The 19,465-nt window shown below is 41.1% G+C and overlaps 1 long non-coding RNA gene across 1 annotated transcript in view; it reads right to left on the minus strand.

Moving 5' to 3' along the window:
- Positions 1 to 19,465, minus strand: part of LOC149874933 (uncharacterized) — a 46,740-nt gene that overhangs the window by 12,415 nt on the left and 14,860 nt on the right. Inside the window, exon 3 of the long non-coding RNA XR_016439992.1 lies at positions 6,946 to 6,991. This is a non-coding gene — a long non-coding RNA (uncharacterized LOC149874933). The remainder of the gene's footprint in view (positions 1 to 6,945; positions 6,992 to 19,465) is intronic.

The following is a 19,465-nucleotide window of genomic DNA, read 5'->3' on the forward strand; positions in this document are numbered from 1 at the left end:
TCTCATGTATCAGTGTCCCCATGCTTAAAAATTGGTGTTGGGGGTGCTTGAACTAAAAATCATTCAATGGACTTTAGTTCAAGTGCCCCTGCCACCATTTTAAAGCACAGGGATACTGATACATAAGACACAGGAGGCTGCTGGAGCACTGGAACATTATTACAACTGGAATATAATTACAGCATGTCAGAGCAGTCTCTGTGCTCATGTACAGACATTCTGCAACACTTAAAGTTTTACATAACTAGTCTGAAAAGTAAAACGCCAAACCTGAGTTAAGTGCCTAAATTCATTATGCAGTGTATCAAGAGCTACTTTGCCTCTTCAGTGTGTCCTAGCAAGGGCATTCCCAAGTGTGCCCTCTCTCTAAACCCTGAACGACTCTGATAAGCAGAGATCCTAGTTTTCTCCGATAAAAAACAAAAAATCCCCAATTTCCAGATCAAAAAAAGTAACTCTAAATCTACATTTGTCCATGATCAAAATGAAACACCACTATATATATATTAGGGCTGTGAAAAGCTTCATTGGCTGTTTCGTTTTGACACAGTTTTGACTAGTTTTGAGCTCAAAGCAGTGAAACCAAAATGAAACAAAGGGCTTCAAAACAGCCTCAAAATGAAACAAGGCCAGTCGAAACATTTTGAAAGTTTTGAAATGTTTTGAATTCTGAAGCAGCCAGCTAGGTGGTGGGAGGCAGGAAAGAGCCAGGGCTGTGCTCTGAAACAGCTCCACAGCCCCATGTAGCTCAGCCCATTGAGGAACACAGCCCTGCCTCTCCCCGCCTCCTACCACCAGGCTGTGCTCCGTGAGGCTGGTGGGGCTGATAGGAACGCATCACCAACTCTGCCCGCCTCCCACCGCCAGGCCGCACTCTAGGTCCACCAGCCCCATGGGGCTCAACCCGGTGGTAGAAGGTGGGTAGAGCTGGCACTGAGTTTCACCTCCTGCCACTGGGCTGAGTTCCACCGGGCTGTGAGCAGCTGGGAGCTGAGCCCAATGGTGGGAGGCAGAAGCAGCCTTATGTCATCCAGCAGGTAGATTGGGGGGTCCACCCGCACCCCTGGAGGGCTGTATCTTCACTGATATATTTCTATGTTTAGGGTGTGCAAAAAGAGTGGCTAGACGTCACATGCTAAGTAATGCCTGTACGAGAATAAGCTGCCATTCCAGCATAGACATATAGGTGTCTCTGAAGAATGATATGGACAGCTAACAGACTGAGAAGGCAGCTTCTTACACCTACCCAGTAGGAAGTACTGAGTCCAGAGTTGTGTCTAAAAACAAGTCCCTCTATAGAAATCAGGTGCCTGACTCAGGAATATAAAGAAAGCACCTACACCCATTTGGGATCCACAGGTGAATATCCTTTGACCTTTGAATTTCTTCCACTTCATACACAGAAATATTTATTGGAACAGAGAGGTTGACTATGTAACTCAATGGTTTGGGCAACCATGAAAAATGAGAAAATTTCAGCTTCAAGTGTCTGTGCCAGATATGGCAGAGGAGGAACATGAACCTTTGTATTCCAACTATTCATTATACCCACTGCACACACAAATATCCTTTTTTTTCTGACCATAAACTTTATTTTGGAGAAAAGAAATACTCCCAAGGAAATACCATATTCCCACACATACCACGCCCCCCCCTCCCCCCTTTCCAACCAAATAAGACATGTGTCTTATTTTTGGAAGGCAAACTCTAGATTAAAAAAGATTTCTTCCAGATTTGTGCTCTTGGTGCTTCTATTCTAGTAAAGAAAGACACACCCGAGTTTTGAAAGACTGATTTTGGGAGCACAGTATGCAAGTAAATATTGTATTCATCAAAACACTCAGATCTCTGCCAACATTTTCGTCTTCAACAAATCAGCATTTACCAATTAAAAAGTATTTCATGAAAAAAAATTGTTTGACTTCAGTTTCTCTGAGGTCTGTTCCTGATTGCCTCCCTACCTCCTCCCAGGAGAAGGAATATCCTTTGGCAAAAAGTCTGCCTTTTTATCTGACAACTTCATTTAGGTAGCTTCATTTCAATTAGCTACTATGATGAATGGAAGGAATGGGCCACAATGTATGGCCTACAGATTGGGCCTTCTGCCCAGACATTATTTACTGACGGCCTGACGGTGGGTGTTTGTGCCTGAAAGCTTGCAAAGATTTTTTCCAACTATTTTAGCTGGTCAACTAAGAGTGATCTTCTAACTCTAACCTGTCACATACGGCTGAATGTCTTTCCAGTCCAAGGGTAATGTATAGCATTTGAGTAAGAGATATTTTACACCAAATTGTGACAGGAGTAATAGGATGTCATTGAGACTACAACAAACGTCAGCAAAAGACTGAGATCATAATGACTTTTTAGGAATCATTATCATGTCAGTGGAAGAACTCTAATAGATTAATTTCCCATATATCTAGTCTGAATGCTGTGCAGCCTGATGTAATATGGGTACAAGTATTGTGTCATTGCTCACAAATCTGACTACATAAAATCCCAACTGATGCACTGAATTACACACCAATTAGTAATTTATAATTCCCCATGAAGGGCCATATTAAAATTCACTTTTCATCAAGTCCTTCAGCCTTCTTGTGATACGAGTAGAACCTGTAATACTTATAATGTATAGAATTCTTATGCAGGATCCTATCAGACAAAATGAACATTTCATTATGCCCCAAAACAGGAAACATCAGTGAGCTGAAGCATTTGCTTTATATTACTGTAAGAAAACTAAAAACATTGGTAATTAAACATAGCTGTTTCTTAAAATAACAAAAAGAAATTGGGTTAAGATTTTTCCCACTTCATGACCCTCTTCCCAGTGCATCGAATGGCACTTAAATAATGTAGAATATGAAAAGAAATCATGTGTATTTCATTTTAAATATTTAAAAATGCTTCTCTAAAAGGTTAACAATTTGACAATAAATTTATATTTTAATCTGCAGCGGGCAAAATGAAATAGAATATAAAACAGCAGGAAAAATTAAGGTAGACCTTAGAGATCTCAAACTTTACATCAGATAAATAACAAAAATCTCTTTAATTGCCAAATAACTCTCTAAAATCTCAGAGATTAGGTTTCCCAATACTTAAAAAGATGGGGTTCAGCAGCCTTCTTTATAAACCCCCCTCTTAATCACAGCTGCTAACTGTTCATTTCAAAGCAGCTGTGAATCTCCCATGATGTTTAATTTGGGGCCTCTATGCAAAAAATTGATGGGCATGCTCTTAAAGTTGTTGATACTTTCTCTGTCGTACTCTCATATTGTTCTCACCAGCCCACTATCCACAGCTTAGTTTTATCTGGACTGGATCTTAATGTCACACTAATTCATGCACTGTGGATTGCATAAAATGCATATGCAAAGATAAGTTTCACCAACAGACTGAAAGCCCTTATTTTTTCAACATTTCTGTACCAACCCTACATATACATTTACTAAGTGTTGTGACACAGAAGACACTGAAGACTATGTGAGAGATCTCTTTCAAGATTAATTTCCCAACATTATCCTCTATACCTTCTCTAAAAGATGAGAAAAAAATGCTTCCTCATTATCAATTAAATAAATCAGCTGATAAATCTAATCAAAGCAGCATAGATACCAGTGGCCAGATCCTCTGTTTGCAAAAAATGCCACAGTTTACTGCCTTTATTCCCCTTCCTCATCTGGAAAATTAAGCTAATAATACTTAGCTTCCTGACAAGGATAATGGGGAGACTAATTAGCTAATGCTTATAAAATCATTTGCACATAAGCATAAGCATTAGTAGCAATGATCTTGCTGCCAGTGCTACATCTGTTCTATGGCTAGCTTCAAAAGTTAAGTTTCTAGCACTATCAAGTTGGCATCTTTCACAGAACTAAATTGATTTTAAAATAGACTTGCAAGAATGAATGGAAAAGATATTTGAGGATCCAGTCAAGACAATGAACTTGTTTCTGATCTCAGTGTGGTATAAACCAGCAGGAACTCCACTGTTGACAATGGTATTAAAGCCAATTGGATGAGAGAGAAGAATCTGTTTCCAAGAGTATGGGAATCAAGCAATTTTCCTAGGTTGATGGTGTGAAGTTTTGACAATTTACTCAAATGATTTTTTCAGGTTAGCTCTGAGAAACTGGGAGACCTCAGGGGGTTGTGAGAAAATACTGAACATTTCACTTACAGTTTAGGCTATGAGTTTGTCACAGGAGTCATAAAGGTCATGGAAACCATGATCTAAAGACACTCTGGGATTCTCCACTCACTCAGCAAGAGGACTGTGTGAGCCGTAATTCACCCAGGAATGTAAGGGGGCACTAGCCATCCAAATTACTACTCCCATAAGGCACTTCCCTAGGGAAATTAACTTAGAGAAGTAGTGCTTAGTTGTGGTAAGCAGGCAGCAAGTTTACTCAGTTACTTTTCCTTAAACATTTGTTCTTTCTACATCTGTGCCATGAAATTTCCTAAAAAAAATACTGTGGCAGATTCATAGTCTAACTTACAGGCTACAATCACCAATTCAAGTATGACATATATCAGAAGTCATTAAAAGTCACTACCATTTGTAAACAGGAAAATGAATGAACAGAGTGGTACTCAACTTTCTAGCTCCACCAACTAGATGAGTGGCATGGGCCCAGTCTGTGGTTCAGATCCCATGTGTGGAGTAAGTCATAGGCTGGATCCCATTTGGGATAGGTACCCATGAACCAGCATTATCCAGCCATGCAGCAGCATGAATCAATGTGCAGGGCCATGTCATCTAAACTTTGGGGCATAGCATCCACTCCTGAGGACAGGATAGTGATCCAGGCTGACTTGGATAAACTTAGTAAGTGGGTGGATACAAACCTGATGATGTTCAATACTGATAAATGTAAGGTACTCAACCTCAGGAAAAAAAATCCACAGCATCCTTATAGGCTCGGCAGTGCTATGCCCACTAGCACCATGGCTGAAAGAGACTTGGGGTTCATGATAGACCACAAGATAAACATAAGCAACCAATGCGAAGTTGCAGCTGGTAAAGCAAACCAAACTCTGGCTTGCATCCATAGATGCTTCTCAAGTAAATCTCAGGATATCATCCTCCCACTGTACTCGGCCTTAGTGAGGCTGCATCTGGAGTACTGCATCCAATTCTGGGCTCCGCAATTCAAAGAAGTATGTCAAGAATCTTGAGAGATCCCAGAGGAGAGCCACACACATGATCAGAGAGCAAGAGAATAGGCCTTATGAAGAGAGGCTGAGAGCCACGGGACTCTTCAGCCTGGAAAAGCACAGGCTCAGGGGGGACCTGGTGGCTGCTTATAAGTACATAAGAGGTGTACATTCAGGATCTGGGAGAATGTCTGTTCACCAGAGCACCCCAAGGAAAAATGAGGCCAACAGTCATAAACTCCTCCAAGACCGTTTTAGGCTGGATATAATAAAAAATTTCTTTACTGTCTAAGCCCCTAGGACCTGGAATAGACTCCCTCTAGAAGTGGTGCAGGCACCTACTCTGGATTCATTCGAGAAATGTTTGGGTATTTATCTTGCTGGGATCCTTTGAATCTAGGTGACTTCCTGCCCCTGGGTTAGGGGGCTGGACTTGATGATCTTTGAGGTCCTTTCCAGCCCTAACATCTATGAAATCTTTGAAATCTGGCCCATGAAGTTCCCCTCAGGTCTAGAAATGTAGCAGCAATTAACACTGCCACTGCTCCCGCAGTGCCAAATTTCTGGATCCCTAGGGAGACCTATAGGCTGAATGACATGGCCTTCTGGGTGAGATCTGGCCAGAAGAGTTTTGAGCACTACTAAGTTAGTGAAATAAGTCTGCTGCCAATTTTGATGTACTAGCATCCCACCAAAAAACCATGACATTGGCTATTAAATGAAGGCCTTGCTCTTAGTCTCAGCAGAAAGATTAAGCACTGAAAAGCCATTTGAGTTCAACTGCATCTTTTTTTACTTAGAAACAATTCTACCAGTTCCAAGTGAATGCACCATTTAAGGTGTCTAGCTACCATTGCTTTCTTCCTATTACCTCTTTTGTAGGTAATAACACTCCTGGGTGTTATTTTACATCCAGGACAAATACGTTAGAAAAAAAAAGATAGGCTGCTACTTTAACTAAAGGATCCACTATCCAGAAGGCAGAATCAGAAGTCTCTATATAAGTGATTTTGCCAGTACAGGGGGACATAGACCATGCATAGATAGGAGGTTGCATTCTGGAATCATGTCAGTGCAAGAACTTTGACAAACAATGAATTTATGCTTCAAGTGAAATATTATTTTATTCCAGGTATGTGGCAGCTGAAAAGTATGTCTGTGTGATACAGGTGCTTGCTGAAGGCTCTATGAAGATTAGACTGTTTTTCTGTATTTGTTTAGATATTAAGGTATATGTTGTTGCTAAAAGCCTAATTAATTTAAGAAGTAGTGAGGCCTTGTATGAAGTAAGGCCTAGTAAATTTAGCAAAGCCTAAAAGTAGTAAGGCCCTGTGGCGCAGTTAAAAATACCTTATCAAAGGAATGCAAGGCTTGTACTGCTATTGGTTAGTCTAAGGACAGTTGAAGTAAAAGGAATCTGAGTGGTCATACATTATCAGTGTCATTCAGAAGCTATAACTTAGCTGGAATATCTGGAAACCATTCAGAAGGAAGATGCAGCTGTGTGAAAAGGATTAGTTAGCTGTTGCTTGGATCAGTGGACCCGTGAACCTCAAGGAGCCCAAGAACTGCATTCCAGGGTCCTTCCCGGTACCCCTCGGACACCTGACCCCGGGGACACCTGACTTTGCTGAACTTTGTGGAAAGAGGAACTTGCTGTGTATCAGGAATCAGAGGGGACTGCTGATAAGTTGCTGATTCAAATTGCTTTTGTCTGTCATCGTTTGTCTTGTTACTATGTGTAGTTGTATTTTTGTTAGGTTAATAAACCTTTCTTACCTTTCTACCCCGACCACACTCTCAATCCGGAACCCTCCGCAGGCAGCTGGAACACAAGTAAAATATTAAGCTGGGTTTTTATAAATTTGTATAATAATTTAAACTTATTTCAAGAGTTACCGTCACCTTAATCTTCCAGTGCAAACCTGTTAGAAACACTTCTGTTCTGATAAGACTAAACTGAAGAAAATATTGGATCATCTAGTTTTTATGTCCATAGGAGTGTCAAATTCTGCTTGGCTAGCTTTCAGTCATAAGATAGCTCTGTGAATAATACTCATGAAAATAAAAATTGAGATGGTGATGGATTATCTGCACTAGCACAGCATTAAAAATTCTAACCCAAAGAATGGAACACAGGAAGCCCTTTGACATAAGTAACAACTAAAATTCCTCAATTGTAAAGAAATAAGGATCAAGTGTTCTATTTCTAGTGGTGTCCACTTTGAGTAATATCAATGCAAAGTGTATACAAATATGTTACCCTTTTGATCTATTGTATGACTTTTTAAAGGATAATTATTAAAGGATTGTTACTGCAAATATTCAAAATATTACAGAATCATTTCAATAGAAAAATAATTTTTAAAAGGGTATAGAGCATAGCAGAATCATATGAAAACTACATAAACTGGCTTTTATTTTTTTAGTGTCAAAACGTCTTTGTTGGGTGAATGTTAACCCCTGATTGTATGCTTCTGCACATAGTTTCTGGGACAGAGGTAGGTAGAAGCAAGGCAGAATGACTTGAGTGAAAAAGAAGAAGTATCGTTTCTTGACCTACAAGAAGATAAGCATGAGGAATATCCATAGAGTTTGGATATTTCAGTTCCAGTAAGTACTGTGATTATTTTTATGTAAGTCCCTCACTTAGCTCCTTACGTGATATGGACTAAATACTACACAGATACACTGAGGTAAAACCAGAATAACTCCATTTTCATTTAATTTTGAGTTGACATAGTTGTTCTGGATTTATACCAATGAAACCCATGACAAATTTGGCTCAAAATATATATGCTGATATATTAGTAAAATTATAGAATGAGGGATGGCCATCAGTTACTGTTATCTATTTCTCTAAAATCTCACTGCCAGTTTGAAAAATATAAGAAATTAAAGTTATTAAACAGTTGAAATTGACAGTCAGTGAAATTACCATCACTATTAACATCAGTTAGCTGTAGTAGATCTATCCTGATTTATATCAACTAAGAATACAGTCCTACTTGTAAAATGTGATATAGGGCATAACAGTTCTTTAGTCTTCTTACAGATGTTATCCTCTGTTCTTTTGAGTATGTTGAATACCATTGTACATCATGCAAGAGGCAAGGGCGACTGTGTAGTTGGGATGGAGTTAGACAAGCTTTTGGATGCAAGACATTCTTCATCAGGTCTGAGCCGTAAAACCTGTCATATCTCATTTCCTAGTTCCAAATATCTGTCAAAGACTATAAAGGGGTCTGGCCCATTTCACACATTTTTAATAATGTTATAAAGACTAACAGGACATGAAATCCACTTTGTAGAAATCTAAACAGAAAATGCTTTAATGTCAATGTCAGCTTGGTCATATAAATGTACTCATCACAAAACCATAAAATCAGATTAGAAGAGATTTTTAAAGAAACAAATGGTGTTATCTCGCAGCTGCAAAGAAGTAGTACAGAAGATTGAAAAGGCTGATGCTTTTGAGAACACTCTGAGTATATCATCAGCCAATTTTCTTATGAATCACCATGCATTGCTTCTGACAGGATCATAGAACTGCTTCTTAAAATTAATATCCTTAATCCTAAAATGAAAGCTACCTAATCGAAATGAGAGGAAAAAAATAAGAAAATGTGTTTACTTTTTTATTAATAGCCAAGTCTTAAAAACTTTCAGTGGAAGCTGCATAATATGCCCAGCTGCATTGCCTTTTGCTTTTTGTTTGTCAGCTTTCATATTTGTCAAATGATTTTATTCTTCTGTTACATAAACAACCAGTTTGGGTGAAAGTGTTCGCCCACTCTCAGAGAAAAATTAATAATATGGCTATAAAATCCATTAAAATTATACACACACGTCAAAAGTTTCCTTGAATAAAGGAACTGATATTGGCTGTACATATGCAAGCAACACATTTAGCCTCATTCACCTTCCTCGGCTGGTTTTTAACTCATGCTGTGGAATGAATCTATAGCAATTTTTGTGTTTAATATCAATATGTGTTACTGTTACTACATTATTGTAGCAATGCATAATAAATGTTACATGCAATAAAGTTTAAGTGAATCCATTACTATCATATATATATATATATTACTGTAAGACACCATATTTTAAATTAGCTTTGTGTGGAAGGGAAACATCATTAATAAAATCTTCTACTGTTTGGATGCTAGCTGGCAACTACAAGTTCCACTCTCCAACAATCTAGTCTATTTAGCTGGAATCTTTAATGCAGGGCTGGTTCAAACAGCATGACTGATGGAGCAATACAGCCTTATTAAATCCTTCCATTGCTGTCACTGTATGAAAGAATCCAACTAATTTTCACTTTGTATGTACTTTAAAGTGCCCTCATCTGAACACATCAGCATGTTTCCACAAGTATTATTGATCATTCTGCAACATTCAGTTAGAGGGTTTCAATGTTATCATTAAGACCATTTTGTACATGTCTTAACATTTATTTAAGTACATCCCAGTTTTGTTTTTAAAGCTGTAACATTAGCTAAAGCAGTGCTTTATTTTGTGTTAAAATTTCCATGTTTTCTTCTCATAGGCATGTACTATTTTACTATATTATATGGTGACCTTGGATATGGAAATAGATATGTAGGACTAAAATGTCAGTGGTTTTGCATGTGGATTTACCTGGAAAAAACAAAATACTATGATTCCTTTCTCTACCCTGGTTATGACTCTAGTATATTTATGAAGAAGCAGGGCAGAAGATGGACTGAATGCTAATCAGGAGGCCTAATTAATGTATGCATATTTCTAACCTCTAGTAATATTTGCAATGATTTGGATAGTATTAGACTGTGATAAGGACAAGTCTGTTTTATACAGCAGCCTGGATCACTAGAGAAGTAGAATGAATTTGAATAGCATATGTTTTAAATGCAATGAAGTTTAAGTTCATATGTCTAGAAACAAAAAATCTCATCACCCTTACGTATTTTGGAAATCAGTCACCCTAAAAGGGATTAGGGGATAAAAAGGATACCCATCTGAACATCCACCTATAATGCATCACTAAGGGTGCATCTACATGTGTGTTTACTGCAGAGTAGACTACTCTGCAGTAAAGCATCACAGTCTTACACATGAGCCAGTATTAGAGAGCAGTAAACTAATTAACTCTGCTGTAAGATAGTACTGTTGAGGACAGTACTATCTTATGGTGGAGTCATTACATGTGATCAAAAGTATGTGTAGATGGGGGTTGTGGGTGTAAATTCCTCCCAGTCACCCCAGCCAGCCAGAGGCTAGACCCCTGCCTGACCCTGTGCCCCAGCCAGGCCCTCCAATGAGCAACGCCACAGACTGGAGTCTGGGGCTGAACGCCTGTGTCCCCCCGCCAGCCTGGGGCTGCTCCAGCCTGGCTCAAAGTGCTGCTGTCCCACGCACATGTGTAGACACTGCGTCTGGGAGCAGTTGACCCTTTGCTTTAATTTCACATGTAGATGCACCCTAAGAGACTTAATACAGCTCTTGGATGTGTAAGCAAAGGACCCTTAAATAGAAGTAAGTAGGCAATATCAGCACTACACATAGCATTTTTTAAACCATAATAAGAATACTATGTCTAGTTCTGGTATCCACAATCCAGAAAAAGAGGTTGACAAAGTGGAAATGGTTTAGAAATGAGATATGAATGATTTACAGTTTGGAAAACCTGCCTTATATTGCAAGTATAAAGCAGATCAATCTATTAATTTATTCAAGTTAAGATTAAGGTTAGCTAGGTAGCCAGTTCCTTTAAGGGGCAGGAGGCCTTTTAGGTGATCTGAGGGCAGCCAGCCAATATCATTATTGTACCTATCTGGTAAGCAGTCAGGTAGTTCTTAATACTCCCCCTTTCACACAAATGCCTCTTTCGACTATACAGTCACTCTCTTATTTGCTTTCCCTCTGTCCCCATTATTCTTGTGCTCTTGGCTATCCAGTGGCTTAGCTCCAACAGAAGACATGAATGCTTCTTTCACTCAGTCAGCTGATTGGAGCACTTACTTTGATCTTACAGAGAGTTGCTTTTGTTGATTTAGGATTGATAGGCCTTGAACCCTCTTGTGAAGATAGGCATCAAAGCAATTTCTTTCAAAACTATGCAGCCCTACCTATTTGTATAATAACTCAGTGCTTCAAGATCTCATCCAGGAAATGAGAGAGCTCAGTTCTAGGTTTGTTCCAGGTCCTCCTCAGCTTGGTAGAAGACTTCCCTAGTCAGACATGAGTCTAAAGCAGGGAGGAAACACTAATCATTAGGTTATTAAATAAAAGATGTGAAGTGGGACCACCAGAAGCCAACATTTTTTTTCTTTTTAAAGAAAGAGGTGAGTCATGATTGTAGGTACCTACTCTATGAAATCCTTCCTACAGTCCCAACGCAAGTGCATAAGCTCTGGAAAGAAGTGGAGTAAAAAATGTCCTTAGTATTTTTTATCGGCTAAATCTAGGTATCTCCCTGCTTCATGTCCTGGTTCTTTTGGAGGTGGCCAATTTTCTCCCTATGTTGTATAGGTAGCCTATGCACTGAATAGAGTGTTCTGTCTCTTCTAGGGGAACAGACATTTAAAATGTATGTACCTCAGTCTTTTCTTGGATTTTGATCCTACAAACTTATGTCCTTTAGCTTCCCCCAGAGTCAGGAAGCAGCCAAAGCAGGAGTTTCGAGGGCCACAGCTCTGGACATAGCCCATTAGCCCTTTTATGGATCTGGACTTGTTCTCTTCTTGGTTGCCTGATCTCCTCCAGCAGGCTTTAAACTAGGCTTGTTGGGGGAAGGGGAAGACGAGGGCGGAGGAAGCCTTGGACCACCAAACCAAATGTCACCAGCAAGAGCAGCCCAGCCTAGACCAATGATGAGTGGAACAAATACCCAGGTAAGTAACAGGGGCCTGGATAGTACTGGGATTAGGGGGGCAGTGCATGCATCTTCAGGAGGCCTCAAATGCCTCAATACTAATGCCTGCAGTATGGGGAACAACCAGGAGGAACTTGCCCTCCTGCTAGCTAACACCAACCCAGACATAGTGGGGCTCACCCAAAAGTGGTGGGACTCAATGCATGACTGGGCAGTGAACATCAAGGGCTATAGGCTGTACAGGAAAGATAGGACAGGGAGGAAAAGTGGGGGTGTGGCACTCTATGTCAAGGAGCAATACACATCCTCAATGAGTAGCACCGTGTCAGAGGAAGGGCAGAACAAAGTGCTCTGGGTTAGAATACAAGGAGGTCAGGGAGAAAGGGACTTAATGGTGGGGGTCTACTACAGACCAGCCAACCAAGGAGAAGAGCTAGATCAGGAATTTTTAAGTCAACTCACAGAGGCAGTTAGGTCAAAGGATATGGTCATCATGGGCAACCTAAACTTTCCAGACATTTGCTGGGAGGAGAAGTCAGCCAGGTCTGACCACTCACATAGGTTCCTAGCTGAGATACAGGACTGCCTTCTAACCCAGGAGGTTCACAGCCCCACCAGGGGAGATATCTTGTTGGATCTGGTCCTGGCCACAGGCGATGACCTGGTGAGTAGACTGCAGGTGCTCAACCAACTGGGCTACAGTGATCATTGCCTGCTGGAATTCACCATCCAGTGCAAGGTGGCAAAAGCCTGCAGCAAGGCAGCAGCCCTGGACTTCAGGAGGGTGGATTTCAATGAGGTAAGAAGATTAGTGCAGGAGACACTGCGGGGGGGGGGGGGGGAAGTTGGGTGTCCAAGAAGAGTAGTCGCTCTTTAAGGAGACGATCACCCAAGCCCAAAGGGAGGTAATCCCTACATGGATCAAAGGGAGCAAAAGGGTGCAAATGCCCCCATGGCTGACCAAAAGCATCCAGAAACATCTCCAAGCTAAAAAGGAGGTATACACCCATTGGAAGGGAGGGGCCATCACCAGAGAGGACTATACCTCTGTTGCTCAGGACTGTAGGGGGGCGAACAGGAAGACCAAGGCAGAGACAGATTTGGGACTAGCTACCCAGATCAAGGACAAGAAGTCCTTTTTTAAATACATAGCAGGTAAAAAGAAGGTACCGGGTACCATGAAGCCTCTGCAGGACACACTAGGAAATCTGGTCATTGCAGCAGACAGCAAAGCTAACCTATTTAACAATTTCTTTGCCTCCATTTTTCTGAGTAGGGACCTAGTCATCCCCCCTACTGAGACCCTTGTAGGCCCCGTGGGAGGCACACCCAGACCTAGGGTCAGCGAGGACCTAGTCAGGGAACTTCTGGAGGGACTGGATGCATTTAAATCAGCACGTCCTGATGATCTCCACCCCAGTGCTGAGGGAACTAGCAGAGGTTATTGCAGGACCTCTGGCATGACTATATAAGCACTTATGGTGCTCTGGCGATGTGCTGGAGGACTGGAAAAGGGCCAATGTGGTTCCCATTTTCAAAAAAGGGAGGAAGGAGGACCCAGGAAACTATAGTCCTGGTAGTCTTACCTCAGTCCTGGGAAAACTTTTTGAGAAAATTATCCTGGTGCAGGTTCATGAGGGGCCAGCAGGGAAGACTATGCTTAGGGGCAACCAACATAGGTCCTTTAGAGGCAAGTCCTGTCAGACCAACCTGGTGGCCTTCTATGACCAGGTCACCAAATCCCTGGATGCAGGTGTTGCGGTGAATATAGTCTTTCTGGACTTTAGGATGGCCTTTGACACAGTCTCTCACCCCATTCGCATTAAAAAACTAGGAGACTGTGATGTATGAAACTATGGATTTGGGAGATATCTCTTTCTGAATAACTGATTATTATTCATCAACATGAATAATAATAGTGTGTGAATGAACTCAATACTTGTGCTTATATAAGAGACACACATATACATAGGTGCACAAACCAGACAGAGAAGGTTCTTTGGGTAAATCCAATATCTTTTTTTAGACCAACTAAAACAGTTGGAAAAATTCTTCTTTGCAAGCTTTCAGGTACAAACACCCTTCATCAAGCTAAGGAAGCATTTGCAGTTGGTTTGTGCTCTTCTTGGATGGAATAGAAAAGAAGCCAGCTATATTTACCAGGTATATTCTTACCACCAGGTCTACATTCCCTTCCCCCCACTCCTCTTGCCCACCCATTGACTACCTCAATCTGTATTTTCACTGACTGGCTCTCTCGCATGCATATGGCCTCTGGCTTCTTTTCTAGTCCATCCAGGAAGAGCACAGAGGAACTGCAGATACTTCCTCAGCATGCTGAAGGGTGTTTGTACCTGAAAGCTTGCAAATAATTTTTTTTCCAACTATTTTAGTTGGTCTTATAAAAGATATTGGATTTACCCAAAAGAACCCTGTCTGCCTATGTCCTTAGATTGAGGGGCAGAGAGGGAAGGGCAAAATATGGCCCACAGGCCAGATCTGGACTGCCAGGCCATTCTATCTGACTTGCAGCACCCTTAAAAAATTTAGAAAATTAATATTTATCTGCCCTCGCAGCCTGTCAAAGCTGACTAGAGCCAAGGACAGTAGGACCCAGGGGGAGCTTCAGCAGGACTAAACAGTCCAGTCCAGCCCTGCACACCCCCAGCCATTGCACTCCATTCCTCCCCCACCCCGCTCCAGCAGCAGGTGGCTGCCAGCTGCATCACTGGACCACGGGGCCGCACTAATATGGGTGTGTGGGTGGGGTAGGCAGGAACTGTGTGTGTGTGTGTGTGTGTGCGCGCGTGCGTTCGTGTGTGTGCACGCACGCAGGCAGGGACTGTTTATGTGTTCATTGACTGAGTCCCACACACACACACTCTACCATCTACATGCATCCACACCCCCCTCACACTGCAATACATGCAGGCCCCCCATACCCTTTCACACACCCCAGGCACATGGCCCCCCCCAAAGCCCATACCCACCCACACACACATGCTCCCTCATCCTACACATACCTATGCCCCCCACAATATACAAGAGAAAGACTTCATTTTAAGCTATTGTGCAATCACCTTTATGTGCACTACAAAAACACATGAAAATCAGGACAAAAATATTTTTTAAACCAAATTAATGAATACTGTAGATGTTCACTTTTTAGAATATAATTTGGCATGTTTCTGGTTCTGAGATGGCAAAACCTCTTTCTGAAAGGAGTACTTCCAGGCGTAAAGGAAGGGACTTCTGGTGGCAAAGGTCAGGGGCTAGGGGGTGGGATTTCCAGTCACAAGATGGCAACCAGGGGCAGGGCATCGGTCAAGGGTTGGGGCTACCAAAGTGTCCCTTGACAGCTTGCCAAAACTCAGTAAGCATCCCTCTGACCAAAATAATTGCCCACCCCTACCTTAGATTAACATGGCTACAACCTACACCTTCAAACTATACATACTAGCAGCCCTGATGAGCACAGCCCGGTGACAGGAGTCTCCACAGCTCCATGGAGGTAAGCCTGGTGGCAGGAGGTGGGGGAGAGCCACTGGCCAGGGCTGCACTTGGAGAGGCTCCGCTACTGTCTCTCCCACCACCTCCTGCTGCTGGACTGAGCTCCATGGCGCTGGTGGAGCTGCTTGAAGTGCAGCCCTGGCTCTCCCCTGCCTCCCACCACTGGTATGCTTCAACACTCAAAACTTTCAAAATGTTTTGAGTGCCCTCATTTTGTTTCAAAGCTCTTTTGAAGCCTTTTTTTCATTTCAATTTCACTGTTTCGAGTTCGAAAAGTGTCAAAACAGCTTCAAAACAAAACACCCGTCCACACGTTGCACTGCCCAAAACACACACACACAGCTGTGTGTGTGTGTAGTTTGTGAACATATGTATGTATGTGTATATTATATATATGCATAAGTATTGTGTGCATGTACACACTATTATTATTCATGCTGATAATAACAATTAGATTTATAACTTGCCAAATCCAGAAAGGCTTAGAGAGCTTACAATAATAACCAACAAGGTAAGAAACAACAACCAACTCACTCCTCAGTTAACATCCTAAAACTTTAAAACTCTTCCTCACTCTCCACCCCTACCTTTGTTATTCAGAAGAGCAAACCCTCCTGCCAATCCTACCTGCCATTCACATCTAGGTATATAAAATCACTTCCCATTCCCTACCACCACCACCTTTCCACCCATGCCTGCTGCTCATCTTCACACCCAAGAGAGATCCCCCTCCCATCCCCAGTCTCTCTCCCAAGTCCACAGCTCCTTCTCATACATAGGGTCTGTGGCTCTCCTGTAAAATGCATAAATCCTCCTCCCCCAAACAAACACAACATAAACTTCAAAAAACCATAACAACTAAAAGGCCATCCAACCCACCTCTATCCCTGCCAAAGGATGCCCTTGAGCACTGCCCTTTGGCAGCGCTTCCTCAGAGAGGCCTACTGATTCTGTAGGACCTGCAGGCTGGCACGTATAAATAGAGATGTGTTTTTGAAATCAGTAAAATTTGACCATCAAAATAGCATAACAAGTCCCCTTCTAGATTCCAATTATCTTGTTTCTAGTACTGTGCCAGGAAATGAGAAAATGAAGAAAGGAAAACATTTCTCAAATGTTTGATATATAATGACACAGTCCATATGGTAATAAATAGATAAAACATATCGTAAAATGTCTACTTCCAATTACACCTAATCTCTGCTACTTGGCCCTGTTTATACAGTACTCACATTCTTGCTATATTTTCCTTTAGTCAGCATTCTGTTTACCAGATATGGATAAGGATACCTTTGGGATACCAGTGTTATTAGTATAGTCTTTTTTTCCTTGTATCTACAACTGAACAACTGTGCTCACTTATGCAAAGCAAAACAAAGAAAGAGGTAAAATAAAAAAATAAATAAAAAGCCAGTGATTAACCATATCTTTTACTGGGTTTTGATATTTTTGTTGATATTTTCTGCATTTCTGTTGCTATTCTTCTATTTTCTGCATTTCTGTGACTGTTATAGCAGCAGATAGAAGACTAGTGTGTGTGTGTGTGTGTGTGTGTGTGTGTGTGTGTGTGTGTGTGTGTGTGTGTGTGTGTGTGTGTGTGTACAGGCAGGGACTGTCCCACACACACCCCCTACCGTACACATGCATCCACACACCCCTCACACTGCCATACATGCAAGCCCACTACACCCTTTCACACACCCCAGGCACCCAGGCAGAATTCAGGTTTCTTTCCTTTCCCATGTCCTTTGGACAAGGTATTTAGCAGAATTCACAGATTCAGTGGAAAATGACATGGCTGCGCTGTGAGTGCTTCTGCTGTAGCTTTAAACCCTCAAATTCTGAGCTTCCAGCTGCTTGCCCCAGGGCTGCCACCACCAGAACTGAGAATTCAGCTGAGAGTATCAGGCAAGTTTGTATTCCCACCTATACACGAGACACCGAGGGATATGAGCAGGAAATGATATGGCTTCATTGATGTAGGACAAGATTGTGCAACAGAGTTCCAAAACAAATTGAATGAAAAGATATGCAAGCCATAACACAAAGAGGGAAGGAGCAGAGAAAGTGAAAGTTGCCCTTTTGCTTCAAGAGACTCAAAGGCAGTTTGATTGCTTTGGAGTTTCACTGTTTAAACATGCTGAGCATCAGTTATGAATGCCGAACTAATTGCATCCCCTCCCCACCCCCCATACAATGCTGCAAACCCTTAAACCTAGAAACAAAGATGAATGCTTCAAAAGGAATCTTTTTGTAAACATTAAATAAATAATACCATGGAAATGTCTCTTGTGAAATATCACTACCCGCTATCATAATTTCAGTGCCGCTGCTAACAAATGAACTGGACAATCCTCAGGCTGATTGCTGTACATGAACTTTTCCAAAACTAATTAAAATAAAAACAAACAAATGTTCTGGAAAGTAAAGGCAGAATTAACAGCATCAAAGACTTATATACATTTTGCTTTTTCACAGCATTCTCTGTTTGCTTTTTTCCCCTTAAGGAATTAAAGACTTATGCAGAGTCATGTAGAGTTTGGCAGTTTCACTTTACAGGCCTTTGTGAATATTTGCTTTGGTCTCAGTCCAAGGAGATCCACACCTTCCAAGTTATGCCTGAAACTTCAGATTTGGACACATTTGACATCTCAAAAGACATTTCTGTTGAAAACACCAAGTTTAAGCTAGCATTGCCTTGAATCATTGCATATTCTTGATCTCATATTATTTAGAAGCTGGTCCAAGACTTTTAACACTGGGCCCAAATTCAGTTGAAAATACTGTGACTTTTCTAATGAACCTAGGCTCAAATCAGGCAAGTATCATCATTAATATGTTCACAATTATAAAAATAGTGAGCCAGTTTTTCAGCTGATGTAAATCACTATAGATTTATTAATTTCAGTGGATCAAGGATAATTTATACGTTCTGAGGATCTGAACCAAAGAGCATTCTTCACATAGATGAGATGGTAGGGAGAGGAGGCAAGAGAAGTGTTGCTCTAATTGCTCACCAAGACAAATGATCTGATCATAAACCATGCTTGTGAGACACTCCCATGTCTTGGAAACTAAAACTTATAACTTATTTTCAGCATGACTGAGTCCTCCTCAACAATGTTTATTAGCTAACAATGATGATTTTATTTGTCACAGTTCTAGTCTAAAGGAAAACAAAGGAAGTGACTAAGGAAGGATCTTTTTCCTTTCCCCTTCCTCCTTGTTTCTCTAGAGTTTGAGACATAGTCACAGTACAAAGAATTTACATTATCTCATGAATATGGTGATACCACTATATTTTAACCAACAACCCAATGTGCAGGGCACTTATTTATGATGGAAGAGAACCGGTTTCATTTCCTTTGCTACCTGAGAGGATTTAAGCTCATACCTCCCACAGGAGTAGCCAAATCACAAAGTTATTAAGGGAAGGGGGAAAGTGACCTCAGACCCTCCCGTGAACATTGTTCCAGTTTGCAAAAATAATGAAAGATTCATAGAAACAGACACTGTAACCCAAGTGTCCTACCTCCCAGTTGAGTGTCTTAACACATCACAAAAGTTATTCATGACTCCTTGCTTACTGTCTCTCTGAATATATAAGGAGTGTTGTTAGGGGTTGGTTTGTTTGTTTGTTTGTTTGTTTTAAACAGACTTCTCCCTTGAATGCCAATAGCCTGGTGCTTAGGATACTTGTTGAAAACCCAGCATCCTACAGATGAATCAATCCCTGAATCAGAGTGAATTTACATTTGAATTTCTTAGCTCCCCAGTATTTATGTTCATTTTAAGAGTCTCTATCTCTTTTGCTGAAGATGTTGTATAAAAGACCTTTTTTTTTTTTTTTTTTTTTTTGCATAAAAGACCTAAATATTTATTGAGGCAGAAAGCAGGAATGGCACTCTAGTTCATTAGTTAGTACAATTA

The sequence above is a fragment of the Crocodylus siamensis genome, chromosome 1 (genome assembly GCF_052110815.1).
Source record: "Crocodylus siamensis isolate JL-2025a chromosome 1, ASM5211081v1, whole genome shotgun sequence".
Classification (NCBI taxonomy): Eukaryota; Metazoa; Chordata; order Crocodylia; family Crocodylidae; genus Crocodylus; species Crocodylus siamensis.